The 19361-nt window shown below is 41.7% G+C and overlaps 1 long non-coding RNA gene across 1 annotated transcript; it reads left to right on the top strand.

The window, feature by feature from the left end:
• Positions 1 to 8518: 8518 nt before the first annotated feature.
• LOC140218444 (uncharacterized) lies at positions 8519 to 18375 on the top strand. The gene is made up of 2 exons (XR_011894697.1): positions 8519 to 10362; positions 13070 to 18375. It is a non-coding gene; the product is annotated as an uncharacterized lncRNA (long non-coding RNA).
• The last annotated feature ends 986 nt before the right edge of the window (positions 18376 to 19361 follow it).

The raw sequence follows: 19361 nt of genomic DNA, 5'->3' as shown, positions 1-19361 counted from the left end.
TTAGCTCGGGTGCGGTTCGTGAATTCAAGCGCCAGGCAATTGGCCCACTTGTTATGGTTGCAACACGCTTGGCTAATTATATCATTCACATCAGTAATTCTTTTAACGAGCACCGTTTTCTGCCGTTCCTTTTATTATCTGTTTCAGAGGCATGGTAGCCCACGAGAACCAGCTAAGCAGGTAATAGAGGGGTGCTGTGCACACGGCCGTTGACACGCCGACTAACACACGGCTGTGTCACCGGCCTCGTGGACAGCATTCTTTTATTCTACACCTTCGCCGCTAACACACCTTCGGTCGTTTGCGCGCCCTCCCGCCTTACACCCGCTCCCATTTAGAAGGACCCTACATATGCCAAGGAAAGCATATGGCGCCTTGAAAAAGACAAATTCACTTGTCGAAACGTTGGCGCCCGCTTTTACCTTGTTCTCGTTTTAACGCGATAGCGTTAAGGAGCCCATGTCGCAGAACACCAGCGTTAGACCTCGTTTCGGCGAGAATATATTCGAACCACCCATACTTAGGTGATTCATGTGACGCAAGGAATTTACTGAAGTAATTGAATTTCTCAAGCTAAAATACGTGGAACAATAGTAAACTACAATGTGCACACAATCTATAGACATGATATAGCTCTCGGATTGTAATTTGGCTATACGAGAAAACATATTTATGTTACGCGAAAACTCAAAGGAAAGCCTTTTCAAGTGTTTCCACAATTCACAGACCTACCGCCGCGTCCGCAATTAGCGCACGTCGGCGCGTGGGTGCCTCGGGGGCCACGGAGCGGCCCGGTTCCTTGCAATACCTCCAGGTGGCGCTCGCCTCCACGGCATCGGGCCGCACCTAGAATATTTTGGAACCACATAAAATTATTAGGTAGGAAGTCAACAACAATACAACAACATATCCTAGACGAAGATGAAAGCAGACTGGAAGGAGAAGCGGCAATAAATTACATCCGAAAAATAACAGCCGAACCATTCCAAGGCAATGACGAGGTTGTATTTGAGGAAAAAAAGAGCATGAAAGAGACCCAGGAAAAGGAGCTGGTTCTGACAAATTTAAACTGGAAGAAAGCGGAAGAGAAAATTCCTAAGCGCACAGCCACAGGGCTAGACGAGGTTCCCGATAAGCTGATAAATGAACTAGGACCAAAAAGTAAGGAAGCTCAGGTGAAAGCAGTGGAAAAAACTTTAAAAGATAGACGGATACCAGACAGTTGGCGACAAAGTAGAATGAATTTAATTTATAAGGGTAAGGGGGAGAAAGACAGAATTCACTCGTATAGACCGTTGACCATTACATCGGTAATATACAGGCTAGCAATGCAGGCAATCAAATTAAAGCTTCAAGCATGGACAGAGAATAATGGCATTTTGGGAGAGCTTCAGAATGGCTTCAGAATAGGTAGGCGTTTGGACGATAACTTGTTTGTTCTTACTCAGTGTATTGAAATATCAAAGGCAGAGGGCAGACCGTTGTATGTGGCCTTTTTGGACATTACAGGAGCCTACGACAACGTAGACCGCAACATTTTGTGGGATATTCTGGAAGGGGAAGGCTTAGGTAACGATTGTATACAGCTTTTGAGAGAGATTTACCTAGAAAATACCGTTTGCATTGAATGGGAAGGGATGATGAGCGCGGAGAAAGTTCATATCAACAAGGGACTGAGGCAAGGGTGCCCGTTATCCCCTCTGCTGTTTATGATGTACATGGTGAGGATGGAGAGGGCGCTGGAAGGAAGTAATATCGGGTTTAATCTCTCATACAAACAGGCAGGTACAGTAATAGAGCAGCAACTCCCGGGTTTGTTTTATGCGGACGACATTGTGTTGCTCGCTAACAAGCAAAGCGATTTGCAACGTCTGGCTAATATCTGTGGACAGGAAGGCAACAATTTAGGTTTGAAATTTAGTGTTAGAAAATCAGGTGTTATGGTATTCAATGAAAACAGTGAACAGACAGTGGAGATACAGGGCCAGGAAATACCTCGGGTAACAGAATATAAATACCTTGGTATATGGATAAACGAAGGCAACGGATATATGGAAACACAGGAAAAAACCATAACAGTCAAGGGGAAGAGAAATGCAGCCATAATGAAGCACAGAGCGCTATGGGGATACAATAGGTACGAGGTCCTCCGAGGTATGTGGAAAGGGGTAATGGTTCCAGGACTTACTTTTGGAAATGCGGTTGTTTGCTTTAAATCAGGGGTACAATCAGGACTCGACGGGAACCAAAGATCAGTGGGTCACCTCGCATTGGGCGCTCACGGGAAGACTACAAATGAAGCTGTGCAGGGGGATATGGGCTGGACTGGTTTTGAAGTGAGGGAAGCTCGCAGTAAAATTGAGTATGAAGAACGGCTGAGGAATATGGAAGAAAGTTAATGGGCCGGGAGAGTGTTCAGGTATCTGTACAGGCAAAACATTGATTCACAGTGGAGGAAAAGAACTAGGAAGCTTACCAGCAAGTATGCGGCCTGTGGGGTGGGAAACACAGCAACAAGGAAGGTCAAGCGGAAAGTCAGAGAGGCTGAATTAATCTCATGGGTGGCGGCAATGGAAAAGAAACCTGCCATGAGTAACTACTTAAGAGGAAAAAACGAAATCAGGAAAGAAACCATTTATGATAACTCAAAGGGAAGCTCATTACTTTTCGAAGCGAGATCGGGATGCCTTAGAACACGCACCTATAAAGCGAGATATAAGAAGGAAGAAGAAGCATGTGCTTGCTGCGCTAAAGCTAGGGAAACGACGGAGCATATTTTATTAGAATGTGAAGACGTCTACCCAGCGGTCGATTTAGGCACCACTGACCTCCTTGAAGCCCTTGGGTTCAGCGGGAGCAGTGGTAAAGCAAACAGGTCCGCAATAGACATTAGTAAGAGGCGATTGGAGGATTGGTGGAAGAAAAGTAGGGAAACGACAAAAGACGGAGACGTACAAAAGCACAATTCGCAATAGAGGATCAGAAAGCTTGGACGTGGTAGTTCATAGTGTTTTTTTTTCTTTTTTCATTGGTTAACCTAGGTAGGATATTAGGCAGCATAGTAGCAAGAGCTTGGTGGCGCAACCCACCGCCCCGTTCCAAAGGGGACGCTCACCCTTATGAAAATGACTGTTGAAAAGTTGTTGGCATATTGTTGACGAATTGTTGACTCAATAGCCTTTCAACAATACCTCAACAATTATTGAAACCACAGGCAATAATTCAAGAGTAAAATTGTTGGGCAGTTCACAACAAAAAAGTCGTTGACTAAATTCTGTTGGTATATTGTTGAATAGTATTGAGTATTATTGAGCCATTGTTGAGCAGTTTTCAACAATAAAGTCATTGACTAAATTCTCTTGATATATTGTTGAATAGTATTGAGTATTATTGAGCCATTGTTGAGTAGTTTCCAACAATAAAGTCGTTGACTAAATTCTGTTGATATATTGTTGAATAGTATTGAGTATTATTGAGCCAATATTGAGTAATTTTCAACAATGAAGTCGTTGACTAAATTCTCTTGACATATTGTTGAATAGTATTGACTATTGAACCATTGTTGAGTAGTTTCCAACAATAAAGTCGTTGACTAAATGCTGTTAACTTATTGTTGAATAAAATTGAGTCACGAGCAATATTGGGTTTCGAAGTACATGTGAAAAACACACGCACATATATATGTGTGCGTCTTTTGCACATATATGTTGCTTTACTGATCACTTGATCACCATTGCATATATACAGGGTGTTGTTTCACGTTACTTGAACCATAGACGTATATACACGTGTTTCAGCTAACTTTACTCAGAGTTTAAAAATATGCCGATGCACCATAAGACGATGCGACCAAATGCATGTTGCTCACTCTTGTACGTGTCACGCTATTCTTGTATTTTTCCTAAGTAGTTAATTAGTCAAGAAAATTAGCCATTCTGAAGGAACAAAGTTAGGCGAAAAATTCTAATTAGAAAGCTCTAGAGCACTTTGCAAAACGTCCTATTAGGCAATTTCTCACTTTCTATCTATTAAGTGTTAGTGTTTTTCAGCTTACTGCGGATGCCCGTGAAATAGAAAAAATATCACCTGACATATCCGCTTGCGCGCCGTGCTTGCAGCGCTCCCAAACGAGCATACCATCGAGCAGGGTGTGTTGCCGCTTAAAAGGCAACAGGGCAGTGACGAAGGCGTTGGCTGTGGTATTGACGCCAGCGACGTGCTTCCCTCGCTGCGGTTCATGATGGCGATAAGCAGACGGGTGTTCACACCGGTTAAATGGCATGTTTTCGTTTGTGCGCAGAAGGCTTAGGAGCAGTGCAATCACGACTCGCAGGCGGGCATATGTCACGTGGTGCTTTTTCTATTTCGCGAGCATCCGCAGTAAGCTGAAAAACAATAATACTTAACAGATAGAAAGACAGAAACTGTTTATTCGGACGTGTTGCCAACAGCTCTGCAACTTTCTAATTGGAATTTCTTTCCTAACTTCCTTGCTTCAGAAGTTGGTTAATTATGCTTGCCTAATTAGCTAATTAAGCAAAAATACACAAATAGCGCGACACGCTACATACCAAAGGGAGCAACATGCATTTAGTCGCGTCGTCATAGAGTTTACACTCGGCCTAAAGTTAGCAGAAACACCCTGCATATATATATATATATATATATATATGCAGTTTCAGAAGACAAACGTCCCTACAACCGATGATTGGACGCATCCTGCATTTCCATCGGCGTCCATTATAAGGGGCCAGTGCCCTGGCTGTGTGTTAGGAAACGGCATTGCATGCCTCCATGTTAAATATGATCAAGGTGGCGGAGAACGTTAACAAAATTCAAGTCTGGGGTTTGACGTGCCAAAACCACGCTTTGATTATGAGCCGCACCGTAGTAAGAAACGCCATATTTATTTTTGCCATCTGGGGTCCTTTAACCTGCACCGAACGCACAGTACACGGTAGTTTTTGCATTTCACCCCAATCGAAATGCAGCCGCCGCGGCCGGCATTAGATCCCAAGCACTCGGGTTAGTAGAGCAACAGCTCAGCCACTATGCCACCACGGTGGGTGCGGCGGAGAAAGGAGTGAACATCGTTTTTACAGAGTGCGTTTCGCTTACCCGTTAGCGCGCTATACAGAACGAAACGAAAAGCTTGGCCGATATGTACGACATGGTGCTCATATTTCACATGGAGGCCATATTCTTTTCTGTGACCTAGACGGGGTGCTGGCGAATGTGTTCGGAATCTGCTCGGCCACCAAGCACAATCTGCGCTGCTATACGTTCTCGGTGACAAATCGCACAGCGCAGGAGCACACGCACAAATGTTTAAAGAATGGGACGACAGACCGCCCGCAGTTTGCCATGACGTCGAAATAAGAAGCACAAACAGCGACGTTTCTGTACTTTTCTGGTCAATAGTTCAGTTCGCATGGTTGCGGCACGCATTACTTTTTTTTTTTAATCCAAACGACGAAAACTTTGCGCGCACAAATTAGCGCGGCGTTTGTGACGTTTGAATTTGGCGCCTTTTCCCGCGCATGCCATTAGCTCCGGCCGGTGCACAGCGTTACTGCGCTAAAGAAAGTAGTTCATCAAAAAAGCGAAGCAAAAAACTTTTATACACTTGCAAATCGCCACAATTGTTCAGTAATAACATGAGATTACATAATTTGTTATCCAATGGTACAATTTATGATAATATAAGCGTGTATTTGTATGAGTGTACATGTATGATTGCGCGTTTGCGATGTTGCTGCTTGGCGCATTCCGGCGAGTTCGTGCACGCCGTTAGCTTGAGAGTTTCCTGCGTTTTCTGTGTTCTTTGTGTGCTTCGCTGTGACATCTTTGGAATATTCCTGCGTGTTGCTCGCTTTTTATGGACTTGTTGCCTCGAAGATCGCCATGATCGCCTCCGACTCAGCGACATCAAGGGTGAGTGAGTGTTTCGAATTCCCCTTGTTCGTCCATTGCGACGCGGTGAACGGAAGCGGGGTAATGATTTCAGCGCTTGTGCGTGTCTTCCGCGCGCGTCTTTTCTAGTTTTCATTCCTAGTACTATCCTTCCGTTGCGAGAATGGGTTGTACAGCACTAGATTTGTGGTAGATAACGTGGAGTTTTGTCCTGGTTTAACTTTACACTCCGCTTGTGGTGACGTAAGGCAGCTATGTGGTGCCACCTAAAACAGGGCATGTTGTACGCCATGATTTCTGATACGGTGTTCGAGCACCGATTGAGTTAGCCTTATTAATGAGCGCAAAACAATGCGACGGGAAACCATCCGATCTGTACTGTAATCGAAGATATTTCGTTTGCGCCACGCTAGTACAAGGCGTGTGAGCGAGCTTTCAGCAAAAGGGGGGGGGGGGGGTGCGGTGGGATTGGCGAAAGTGTATTCTGTTGCGCTGTTCCCTTCAGGATCGAGTGACTCCGCGGTGCTTCAAGGCCACTATCTGACACGCCGTGCGGCCGATGTTCGCGCCATCGGAAAACACAGAGGAGGCTGTCGCGCAATAATAATAAAGAATTTCAAGGGTGTACATGCGATACGTGAGATACAATAGGGTTGATGCCACAGAGTGCTGCGAAATCATCGACTTATACGCCTTGCCAACCGCGTGCGTTTTGTTTTCCCCCAGGTCGCGCGCATTCAACTTTATTTTTTCATCTCCGTTCGTCGCCATCGAGTGCTTCGCCCAAACGGCTTCGCGTAGGCGCTCTTTGCATTCACGGAAAGGCAGATTTCATGGCACTCCAGGTCCTACAACATTCAAAATAATGTAATTTCGTGAAATTGCAGCTTTTCGCACTTCAGTAACTGATTTAACAATAGTTTCAAAATCAGTAAAGGAACGAGATGCCTGGCATATCTGCGTTGTCGTCCCACTGTGTTTCGAGGCGGCATGTATACGTTATCGGCAATATAAACATCAATAATTAGCATTGTTTCTTGTGACTATAGAAGTAGCTAGTTATGTCGAAAAGCAATTTTTGCTTTGAATCAGAGCACTATAGAGTGAACAGATTGAAAGGGGAGCGCATCGTTGTGAACTAAATCACGACGCTTTGCCACAAGCTTGGAATAATGCTTTGTCGAAAGAGCAGTTCTGTGAAATTCTTTCTTTGAGAGTAAGCAAAACTTCAGTAGCATCAGGTAGACGGGGAGTAAAAGAATGTAACACTGGTTTTATATGACGGAGCTGCCTTTAATATGTGGCCATAACAGTTAAGTAGATGCGTGGAAATAATGGTTAAAGTAACTAGAGGAATGTGAAATAAATTTTTTGACAAGCTCACACTGCCATTGGCAAGAGCGGCCACACTTTAGTGTATTCAATGACTAGTCATTTGTATCCGTCCATTTATGTCAGCCTAATGGTCCATGTAGCTCTTTTGATTGTCGCTTTTGCTGCATCGTGGCTTCACGTTTTAATAGTGACATCTTTTTTCAGATTCAAAGTGAGCTGGGAGAGGCCCCAGCTGGAACGGTATAAGTGAATTCTTTGGCCATCCATTCTGTAGCGTCACGATGATCAAATGCAGTGATACCGTGAAAATGTATTGCAGGAAGCAGAAAAAACAACAACATTGCTGATGCAACTGCAACGCATTTGCTCCAGTGATCAATTGGTGCAGAGTGCCTTCATTAGGAGACATGGTGCCTTTAAGCACTCAGCTTAAAGACTTTGCAACTGCACCGGGACTGGGAGTGAATTTCATTGTCACTTGTGAACATATTAAACGCGGAATGTGCCGTTTTCAGTGTATATGCCTGATATGAGAGGGGCGTTCAGAAAGTGTGGACATTAGTGCACACTAAGTTTCTGAACGCCCCTCTAACTAACTAGAGTGCACATCTTTCTAGTTTTACCAGAACGAAGGTATTATGACCTACGTCATACAGCAGTGCACAGCTAGAGGTATCAAACCAGAACAGCAGCACCCTTTGAGAAAGTTGGCTGAAGAACGAGCAGCGATCGGGGCTTTCTGCATTTCAAGGGCCAAATTCCAAAAAGATTGATGCCGAGCTGGACGGTGTGAAGTGCCGGTCACCACATGCTGTAGCCAGCATGGCATTTTTAATCTCCTTGGCATTATGTCTCGTTAAGATACAGAAATTGCATCACTGCTCATAAAGAAATTGGAAATTGGGAGGTTGAGGGGAAGTGGAAGGGCTCCCCTCTGGAGCAGCCAGTGCATGCCCTTTGCTATACTGATAATCCTACCTTAATGAGAACCAGTGATGCATGTTAACCTATTACGCAGCCAAGTGCATTCCTTGTTTTGTATTAAGGGGACACTAATGACACCTTAAATGAATTTAAAATAAAGCATCGTCTTAAATAACTACTTCTGTAACTTTCTTGGTAGTTGTTTGATTATTAGAGAAAATAAAGCTCAAAGTTCAATTTTCTGAGTATCGCCCCAAAATCTTTGTGCTGACACCTCATTGTCACATCATGGATTCCAAGTATTTTTTCAAACTTGGGCTGTATTGGTTCTGTAAAATTTCCTGACGCTTTTTATTTTGGGTTTTTGGAATACGATGAAGAACATCTTTATTTGTAAAAAAAATTGCTACACCTCAACAGACATCATCAAAATCCATGACGTCACAGCAAGCGGGTGTGGTAACTTCAAGGCAGCACTGCCACCAATCTTTCCTCTTGCTGCTTTTACAGTTTACTCAGCCTCTTGTCACGGTATGAGTGAATCTCTTGAATTGTAGGAAGGTCATGTACAGATACATCTAAAATAATTTTTCTCTTTAGTGCTTTCATGCCGTAGTTGCTTAGGGGTGTTGGCACAGCTTTGCTAAGCACGAGGTCACAGGATCAAACAGCCGCATTTTGATGGAGGTGAAATACAAAACTGCCCAGGTACCTTGCAGCCTGATTTGGTAAAAATTAGTCCAGAGTTCCCCACTAAGGCGTGCCTAAACATCAGATTATCGTTTTGGCACTTAATACGCCAGAATTTAATTAATTTAATTTTGCTTTAGTGCACCTTTAAGCTGTAGAATTCATGATGTTTGCAAAAACTCATGCTCAAAGTATTCTCCATAAAGATTAAATAAAGAGTAGATATAAGTGTCTATTTATATTTTGAATTGTGGTGATACATGATGACTATTAGAACGGTGGTACGAGACAGACAGAATTGTAATACAATGTATGACGGCACGATGATGCACATCGAGGAAATGACTGAGTTTCCCTAGAGGTCCCTGACATGGACATCAACTGACTGTCCACAAACTTCTGAGTTCACTCCGTGATCTTGTGCAGCCTGTGCTTTGCGAGTCGATTAATTTAATTGAGGTGGTGGTTGGCACATACTGTCCTTGCAGCTTATGTACATTTCATACAGTGGAGTGGAATCTCGCATATTACTTCTGCAGCACAGCAAGCTAACGTGACGTGTAGTGGTAATCTTAGTAATGATCGACAATCATGTCCCTCTTTGAGCTCCTAATGCTGCTTGCCAACACAAGCAGCAGCAGTTGCCCAAGATAGCGGGAAGGAGATTCATTGAAAAGTGGCATATGCCCAGGGTCGCATACCCAGTCACCCAAGCTGTTCCAACGGTTGATTTTGAACTCTTCCCTTAACATAGCAGCCCAATCTCCCCATTAGACCATGGACTACCTATTGACACAATTGGATGGGAAAATAGAGACAAACACCTGAAAATATGAAGTATCCTAAAAATGGTAATCACAATAAATAGTACTAGATGTGCATTAGCGCAAGCTCTTGGGCCAGTTGGTGCGTGATGAACTTGAAAAAGGGGGGTACCAGCAAAACAAAGGACGCGCACACACGTAAAAGGCGTTAGACAGGGACGGACGCTGGTCCGTCCCAACGTCCGTCCGTGTCTAATGCCGTTTCCTTGTGTGCGTGTCATTTGTGTTTCGCTGGTACTCCCCTTTTTCAAGTACTATATGTTTGGATACTTTGGCTTATTATTCTTGTTTGTGCTGGATTGTTTTTCTGAAACATGTGGCGTCCAGACAGCATAAGAAGCTTGTAAGAAGTCAAGTTTAGCAATCTAGATTTGCAACAGGTACTTTTGTAATTTATTTGCAGTAGGGCTGTTGTGTGAATGTGCTTGAAATGCTTAAAACTGTTTTGCTAACATTTACTTAAACATGCAGGTTCACATAGGTTGAAGGAGTGCACATTGAGAAGGTTATCCTGGCACAGTTTACCATGGCCTGCCATGGTAGACCAGGAAAGTTTGCAAGGGCCTTGCTTCACCATGTGTTCACAGAGGAGGAGCTCATGGGCCATTTGGGCTTTGGAAATGACACCAAGGGGCAAAAAAGGCTCTTGACCCCACCAGGGTCAGTGCTGTTATAGGCAAGTACCATATATCCTGTCTGGTTGCATTTTTACATTCACATTTTTTTCTAAAATTATGAACTTGCCATTGGCATAACAAACGACTTTCAAGTAGCCCATGTGTGCAATTGTATGCGACAATAGCCTACTATTTGGATTGACTGTTCGTACGATCTTAAGTGCGTAATGCCGCCATACTCAAATGCTTCTAAAATTTAAAAGCTGCCTTCACTGCTGAAAGTTTTTAGAGGCTCCACCACATAAAATGAGCTGCATTTGCGCATTAGCAGTGTTACTTGGCTGTCATTGCAAGGAATAGTTGTCTGTGAAGCACGCTCCAAATCTATTGGCATGGAGGACATGTTAGCCTGAAAAGTTATTCTAATACGCGAATTGCGGAGAAGGTATGCTCTAGTGTGGTTACTGCTCAGCTCGAGCAGGAGCATGTTCACCAAATTGCAGAAGTTAAAACAGCTCTCCAGGTTCTGAGATGTGAAACAGTAGTTTCACCAATTTTAACAGACCACATTGAATTAAGGTTGCTCCTATATTGAAGGAGGTCCATGTGATGCCAGACAGCAGCCTTTTAGCAGAGGGAACCTGAGTGGTGTGGCAATTTTCTTTTGGTTGTTTCAATCAAAGAAACAACAGGGACAGAGTTGCAAGCATTGCTGTCAACAGTACTACGTTTAGTGGGCGCTTACTCATTCTAAGCACTTAACCTATGACTCGTATTTATTAACGCACACCTTATCGCTTTGTATTCTAAGATATGAAAAAAATATTTATGTGTATTCTAAGATATGAAAAAAATATTTATGTGGCTTTTCCCCATATACTTCAATAAATTGAGAATAGGCTCTTGGGGCCTAATGTATAAAGCTTCTTACAGACCATCGGACATGTCCACTACTCCCATTCTGAAATTGTTAGAATTGATTCCTGCTTCCTTACTTCACCTACCTGTTAACAGGGTTATTATGAACCATTGCCAAGTAGATTATGGGCTTAAATTAATCAAAAAGATGAATGGGCTTTTCTGTCACTCTTGTTTAGCCCGTTGAGGATCACATTTTGGGGAGAAATATGCCTCTCTAATTTAGGAGTTATGTATTTTTTGTGGTGTGCAAATGCTCAAAACTTTCGAATTGAATAGTGTCCTATTCAATTTAGTCTTTGAATGGTCACTATTTGTAAATGCGAGTATTCTAATATTTCGAAACACCAATAAAACATGAAATTTGAGCCAAAGTACGGTAAATTCTCGCCTCCAATAACATAGTGTAGACATAAAACGTAACAACTTCTAATAGCAGACCAGGCTACGTTACTTCAGTAGCTGTACTTTAGAGGCTGTACAGCAATCATTTATGCTTACTGAAGAGTCCTGTGCATGTGACGAAACTTTCTGCTGCTCCATTTGTGCTTTTAATAAACAGCTTTTCATAACATAACAATGACAGAAACTTGCTAACTTTAATAATACTAGGATGTGAGCCTCATCTTACATTAATTGTGATATCAGCTGTTCATTATTCAGAAACTATCCATTATTTGATTTGCTTCTAGCATTATTCGGTTCAGCCTCAAAAATCACTTTTCGCGCACCCTTAATATTTTTATTGCAGATTTAAGTTCTTCAGAGTGACATTCCGAGAAAATAAGCTGGTAAATAATATTTTTAAATAACAATAAAGTGGCAATACCATTTCAGTATTTGCAGTTTTACATGTTTTATTTTTTTATGCAGGATAAAGCAGCATAATTTTTTTGTGTAATGAAACTTACAAAAAACTTGTGGCAACACTCCCAAATTACTGCAATGACAGACACCAAGGAGCTAGGTGAAAAATCAGTTTTGGAGAAACCCAAGGAGCGACAGCACTATAAGAATATTTTCTAGAAGTCTCAGAAGGTTGCAGCACCTCCAGTGGGATGCTAGGCAACACTTTGTTCTGAAAAGGCAAATTTTTTTCGGAACGTTCCATCACAGCCACAGATGTACGGCAGTGAACCCTAAAAGGGTTAAAGAAGTCAGTCCTATCGCATATGGCTCTTAAAAGACGGCATTTCTTCGTCTCTGTCACATTCTGCATGTGTCATGCTAAGCAGCTTGGTGCACTACACGGAATCCTCATTAGAACAGTAATTGAGTCGTCGAGGCAGAAAACATACTTCACTATAAGCAGTGTCTTCTTTAATGTAGAAAGTCTTAAGTCATTGTAAGGCGAGAAGTACATTCCGATTGCATGTGAACTCAGGAAACCTAACATCAAATGAAGCTACACTCAGTTGTAGTGACATGACAGTATCGTATTTGGAGCATGGAAAAGCACAGTGAAGTGCAGCAAATTTTAATTATAAAAGTTACAAGAAATAATTTTAGTTGTCAGTTCAGGTTTATTTATGAACGACATGAATTTGTTTCACCATTTCGTTTCTCAGCAAGCAAAGCTCACATCTTTGACATTGAGGATATTCATAAAGTTATTTTGCTACAGTGTTTTGTTCCTCTTTGCCCTTTCCTGCATTTGACACTTAGTGGAGTCCTGTGCCGCACTGAATAAATTTAAATGGTCATGCTGTAAAGCTGTACCCGTGGAAAGTTGGACTAAAGCAACACAAATACATAAATCAATTTCGTTATAACGAGGGCAGATTGCATGCCATTCTTTTGCATTTGAAGGTGCTTTTTAAAACTTGTTCTGGCTTCTTGTTTTTGCAGGCTTCACGTGTCGCAAATTGCCTGGTACCAACATGCCCTATGTAAAGAACTGTGGCCTCGCTTCTCGCATGGGACCAATAACCTCTCAAGAGCCCAAGTTGGACAGCTCAAACCAAAACACAAGTGTTGTGCTTTTGTAACTCTCGACATTTTTATGTTCTGTGTTAGTCTCCTGAAGGGCCCAATTTGGATTTCTCAAATGAGCTTACAAATGTTGTGCCTTTCTATGCCTTCACATTTTTATGTTAATTTTATTTATGTTAATTATGCTAGTCTCCTGAGAGGTCCACATTGGATTGCTCAATCCAGAATACAAGTGCTGTGCTTTGTTATAGTTCACTACATTTTTATGTTAGTTTTTGGTATGGTTCTAGTAAGGAAAGTGTTTCCTTATTAGTATATTTTTTAAGTATCTTAAGCCATTTCATGCCAAACCACCCAATTTTGTCAAGAACTGTTCCATTATGGCAAACCATTTCAAGTTTGCTTGATTTTGAGTAGGTACAATGAGAAAATTTGCTTTCGTACATACACTTGAGTCGTTCTAGGGCAACCAACCAACGTTCTTTTGACCATCACAGATATAGTTGAAGCTCCAAACTCTTGCTCCCCATTTATTTTCCTTCGCAAAATTTTTTTTGAACTTTGGCAAAAATTTATTGTTCTTGCCCAGCTAAGCTAGAAGGCACTGATACACGTTTCTTCTGAAAGGGAAATTGTATGATCCAAATATTCAGATGGTGTTCATGTCAAGAGACTGAAGTGGTGTGAGTGCCAAAATTTGCAAAGTTTGAATTTTCTTCTAACATAGGGAAATACAGAAGGCACAAAATAAATATAAAGTCAGACTGGTTGACTTGGGATAGCTGCAAAATATTTCAAGCCTTAGAGGTTCAGATGATCAGCTAAAAAACTGTAAAGTTCAAATTTTTTGCAAGAAGCTTCGTGTTGAAGGTAAAAAAATTAGCTTTGGTGGTTGGCACAAAAGTATATGTCGCCCATCGTTACACAGCCCTACATGTCTGCTATACATGTGACAAGTAACAAAAAGGTATTATTGTTAAAGTGCGATAAATTATTTTTTATAATGTTGATATGTGGATCACACATACAGCATAAATATAGCATAAATATATGAAGCCATGTCATCTAGTAAGGAAATATTGTTAATATAATTAGCCACAAGAACTATTCAACAAACTGACTGCCTTTTTTATCATTGCGAAGGCAGGTGACGTCTAGCGCTGCAGCTGCAGTCTCAATTCGTATTTTTTTAACATGAACACAAGAAGTGGTTGCCAATGGTGTCTGACCACATCAGACTAAACATGGCACATATGACTTATAGATGAGCATGTTCCGGCTCTAAAACAGTGGTAGCAAACAACACCACAAGAATTTGTTCGTACTCATGTAGGTTTTCAGTCCTAATTATGAAGGTGTTTTCTACTTGCATCGTCATTGGGCTTCAGGGAGCAGGGCACAAAGTGTCCTGCTCCCTCTATGTTGCATTGCACTGCGACATGCCCTTTTAAAGGCTTTGTATAAACAATATCAGTGCTCTTTCTGGATTTACTGTCTACATAGTAGCTGATATTTCTTTTTGTAAACTGCACGAACCATATCTTTTAGCACTGCAGGATTCCCTCACGTATTTAATACGTACGAGGTCTGTTAGAAAAGTATTTGACCTTTTTTTACGAACACCTGATGAATATGTAACAAGTGCATTTTCATCAGCCGCCCTTGAACCTTTGTGCGCATGCACGAATTTTTTCCTGCCTGCCAATAGCGTGACTTGCTGGGACGCAGCATTTGAATGAGGTAGTACACAGTGCTCTCGTCGGTTTTTTATTGCAAGGAAAATGGCGGAGTGACTGGAGCAGTGCTACTGCATCAAATTTTGCCAGAAACTGGGCGACAGCCAAGTGGAAACCATTCCGAACATTCAGACTGCTTTTGGTGACTATGCTATGAGCAGCACACAGATTAAGGAGTGGTACAACCAGTTTAAAGACGGCCACGCATCGGTGGAGAGCGAGCCATGCTCCAGTCGGCCATCAACATGCCGAAATGACCAGGTCATTGCCGAAGTGAACCCCGTGGTGATGCGGGACTGTCGTGTGACTATCCAAGAAATTGTGGTAGAGGTGGGCATCAGCACATTTTATCGACATTCCATTATCACTGAAGATTTGGCCATGAAGAGAGTTGCACCGAAATTCGTTCCCAAACTGCTCATGATGGAGCTAAAGCAACTTCGTGTTGAAGTCTCACAGACATGCTGGATTCCACAAACAGTGACCCCAACTTCATGAACACCATAATCACTGGTGACAAGTCTTGGGGGTATGTTTACGACCCGGAAACCAAATCCCAGTCATTACAGTGGAAGCATTACACGTCACTAACCAAAGACCGCTAAGTGCGCATCAACGTTAAAGTGTTGCTGACTGCTTTCTTTGACTTCCGCAGTGTGGTACACCACGGGTACACACCACAGGGTCAAACAATCACTAAAGACTACTACAGGGATGTCCTCCATGGCCTCTGTGATGCTGTGTGGCACAAGATACCGAAGTTGTCAACAGGAAATTGGCGCATCCATGACGACAATGCTTTTCTCGCACTTGATTCAGACATTTTTGGCGAATAACCAGACTCCTGTAGTTCGACAGGCTCCTTACTCCTGATGTGGCCCCCTGCGACTTCTGGCTGTTTCCCAAAATCAAGTGGCCATTGAAAGAAGCGCGATTTCAGACAAGAGAAGACATTATGGCTGCAACGACAGCTGAGCTAAACTCCGTTCTGAAAGAGGCCTTCTCGGAATGCTTCTAACAATGGCAGCACTGCTGGGAGAAGTGACTGGAGTCCCAAGGAGACTACTTTGAGGGTGATTAGGTTTCCAACGCTCCAGTTATGCCAGTTTTTTTTTCTTCAGCCAAAGGTCAGATACTTTTCTAACAGACCTTGTATTGATAGTTTATGTGCAATGGCTGTATCGTTTACCTGGCCCACACCAAACACAAGCCTCGTTGCGTTAGAGCATGTGGCCCTTGGCAATAAAATGCAGACCCTAACACCGCTTCTCTGTCATCTGTGTGGAGACAAAGCCAGCTTTGTCGTGTGCATTCCCAGCCGGCAAGCTGTGCGCACATCCGAGAAAAGTCGGTGCTGACAAAATTTCAAAAAAGAATTTCTCGCATTTAAAAATAATGCCTTCTTTAACTTCACACATGCATAGTAGACATGTAGAGCTATCCAATAATGTATCACATATTTTTTGGCCAACTACGAAAGCTGTTTTTTCCTTCAACATGAAGCTTCTTGCAAAAGATTAGAATTTGTTTTTTTTTTACAGGCGATCAGCTGAACCTTCAAAGCTGCACATATTTTTTTGCTATACTATGTCACTTGGGCTACCATTCTGTATTTAAGTTCTGTCCTGTGAATTTCTCGTTACGAAAAAAAATCTAATGGATTGCAATTTGACTCATTTTTGCCGGTGCCAAAAGCAATTGAAGTATTCAAATATTTGAAAAATTGGCTATTTTGGCAGTTGCATCACTTCACCGTATTTGCACGCACACCATTTGAAGGCCTCGATCAATACAATGTGCATTTGAAAAAGAATGTTGATTGATGTCCTCTAGCTCAGCTGAGCAGGAAAACTAAACTGTCACCAAAATGCTACAAAATATCTGGCAAAAATTAATAAAAGTGGGCAACGAGTTTTGAACTCTAGTAAACACATGGCAATGTTTCAGCTATATGTGTGGTGTCAAAAAACACTGGTCGATTCGGCATGGAATCGCACACCTGCAAGTGCATCTGCGCCATTGTCAGAGTTCAGTAAAAACTGCATTTTACATAGCTTTGTAAACATGGTTTATTGCTATCTAAAATACATGAGTAAAAATTATTAGGTATAAGTCGGCTTAAATTTAAAATGCAACAAAAAATCTCCGGTCATGGCAATGATGTGCCTTTCATGTTTGCATGAAACCATATCTTTTTCTGAATTCTTTCGTTATTTTTTGTGACAGTGAATAAAATTGAACTCACAAAAGGAGTAACTTTGTTTTATTCCAGCACATCACTAATAGTTTTTTTTTTCATATAAAAATCTGAAGTAGTTAATATGAATAAGTCGCTTGATATGGAATGACCTGCGCAGGAACGTTATCATGGCAGAAAACGCAACTGTATCATGCAACAGCAATGCAGCATAATAAACTGCTCCCATAAGCATCACTTATTGTGATTGCCATATTTCAGAAGTATGTAAGGTTTACTGAAATTGGCACACACTATTCAACCAACAAATAAGGATTGTACAGTGGTCCTTTTTCAGTTTTACAGATTTTTTTAAAGTTGTCTGTGCCAGGTAGCATAATTTTTCTTCTTGAGCTGGATTATTCAGAGGTGGACATTACTAGCACAAGAAATGGAAACATTAAACTGATTCTCATAAATTTATTAATTCACTTAAACATCACGGCACATATTTCAGTTTGCAAATTGTAGCCAGTGAGGTTGAAAGACATATTCACTTGAAATTAATTTCCAGGGTGTTACCAGTTGCGAGATTTTTTCATAAATGTGAGAGAAATACATGGGCATTCCGGTTACTTTTGTGCTTCAATGCATAACAGTGCGTTTTGTTAACAAAAAAGTGCTACAGCAGTGCATTTCTACAGCCAGTTTGATGGCATGTGTCTCGTTACTGGTGTCATTCTGGAAGTTCGTTCTTAGTGCATACACCTTGTAAAATTACCGTCTACAATTCGTAAAAACTTTATTAGGAACTGAGTTTTTCTTAATCAGCTGACTATGGTGTCTTGATTTCTCATGCAAGTAATGTTTGGCACTCTGTATCTAGAATTATGTTAGCTGCAACAGTCCGTGTTTAATAAATTCCATGAAACTTAAAAGATAACCACCCTGCATATCAGGTCTCATTTGAGTGCGGTGGGCTCAAGCAAATCGTGCCATGGTAATAGTACCACTGGCTCCCTAATAGAGAAAGCAAGTACCTTTTTGAGTGTTCTTATTGACAGTCATGTCAGTCTGCTTCTACATTTATTTATTTAGGTATTTATTTTTTTAAATTTATTTCTTTTGGGAAATGTGTTTTACTTGAAGGCCACACATACTACACCTTCAGTATTCAATTTCGTTATGGTGTCAAGCTGCAGGAAGTTTGTACTGTGCAATAGTTTTTAAGTTTCTGATGTTCTCAAACTACAAATGGTTGTACATTTACACAGATGTTTGGTTACAAATAAACAGTTCACCTAGAAAAATGGTTTTTGTCTGCATCAGTTCAGCACTCTTAGTTTTGTGGAGGACCATTCACTCTGACAATTGAAAAAAGTGGCATAATAGTACTGCTAGCAGTTTTGCAATACGTCTTATTACAGCCAATCTAGGAGCATGTTTTGAGCCCAGGGTGACAGAGGCCTGCGATACAAAACGGCTGTATTTAAATTTTATCCCTATCCTCTCACAGCAAACATACCAACGTGACATCAAAGGTAATTATATGCAACATAGCTCAGCAGTATCTTAAGGTAAGTGCAGGTTTAAACTGCTAAATACCCAGTGGGGCATAAAGGGATTTCAACATAATTTGTGTTGATGTTCAACAGATCTGCAACAATTCTTCCATGGGCTTTCAATATTGACGAACAACACATTTCAACAATACGTCAATGGGCTTTCAATTTTGAGACTGAACACATCTTCAGCAATGCTTCAATGGGCTTTCAACATTGACAAACAACACATTTCAACAATACCTCAATGGGCTTTCAATTTTGAGCTTCAACAATGCTTCAATGGGCTTTCAACATTGACAAACAACACATTCCAACAATACGTCAATTGGGTTTCAACATTGACAAACAACACATCTTCAACAATGCTTCAATGGGCTTTCAGCATTGAAGTACACCATAGTTTCAACGATATGCCAATGATCTTTCAAATTGAGAGGCCACAATGATGTTTCTGGTGAATGTCGCGGGCCAATTATCAACACTTGTCAACAATTTCCTCAATGATGTTTCAACAATTCCTCGATGATCTTTCAAGGTTATTTGTTGACGTTGAACAATGATACGTCAATAACCTTTCAACAATTTTTTTTGTAAGGGTGTCCATGCTGTGGTGTATAGAAGGGTATGATGACCGGCCAGGAAAAACTGGCCCCCGTTCGCGTGAACGCCGCGGAGCGGCGCTGTTGTCAGGGGTGCCGTCAGCGCGCGCGGCCGTCCTCTGCGTGTGCAGA

This window comes from Dermacentor andersoni, chromosome 5, assembly GCF_023375885.2.
Source record: "Dermacentor andersoni chromosome 5, qqDerAnde1_hic_scaffold, whole genome shotgun sequence".
Classification (NCBI taxonomy): Eukaryota; Metazoa; Arthropoda; class Arachnida; order Ixodida; family Ixodidae; genus Dermacentor; species Dermacentor andersoni.
Note: the sequence above shows the minus strand (reverse complement) of the source record. Positions and strands in the feature narration are given on the sequence as shown.